The sequence below is a fragment of the Phaethon lepturus genome, unplaced genomic scaffold (assembly GCF_000687285.1).
Source record: "Phaethon lepturus isolate BGI_N335 unplaced genomic scaffold, ASM68728v1 scaffold9529, whole genome shotgun sequence".
NCBI lineage: Eukaryota > Metazoa > Chordata > Aves > Phaethontiformes > Phaethontidae > Phaethon > Phaethon lepturus.
The window spans coordinates 1-312 of NW_010564128.1; the positions used below are offsets into that span (position 1 = coordinate 1).

Below are 312 nucleotides of genomic sequence, written 5' to 3' on the forward strand. Positions count from 1 at the left end.
GGGAGCGAGGGGCAGGCGCGCAGTAACAGCCCTCGTCTGCTCTTTTGGCAGAAAGTCCTGGAGCAGAAGGAGAATTTGAAGCCGGTCCCCGCTGCGCCTGCGGAGCAGCAGCCGCTCTTGCCTCGCGCAGGTCAGGACACGCGATTTGGCGATCGTTTTCGCGCGGGTTGAAGGGGCGCGGGTGCCTGCAGGAGAGAGGGTGAAAAGGGGGGTTTGGAGGCGGTCATGTGCGACGGAGGAGGCACAAGCGTTCAAAGGGAGCGATGAGAACATCCTCAATGGAGGCTCCGGCGGCTTCCCCCGGCCGGGAGG

The 312-nt window shown here is 64.7% G+C and overlaps 1 protein-coding gene across 1 annotated transcript in view; it reads left to right on the forward strand.

Annotated features, from left to right (window-relative positions):
- The first annotated feature begins 57 nt into the window (after positions 1–57).
- The window catches only part of TEAD4 (TEA domain family member 4), a 59,863-nt gene continuing 59,608 nt past the window's right edge, over positions 58–312 (forward strand). Inside the window, exon 1 of the mRNA XM_010294772.1 lies at positions 58–130. The gene's annotated coding sequence lies outside the window, so the exon portion shown is untranslated. The remainder of the gene's footprint in view (positions 131–312) is intronic.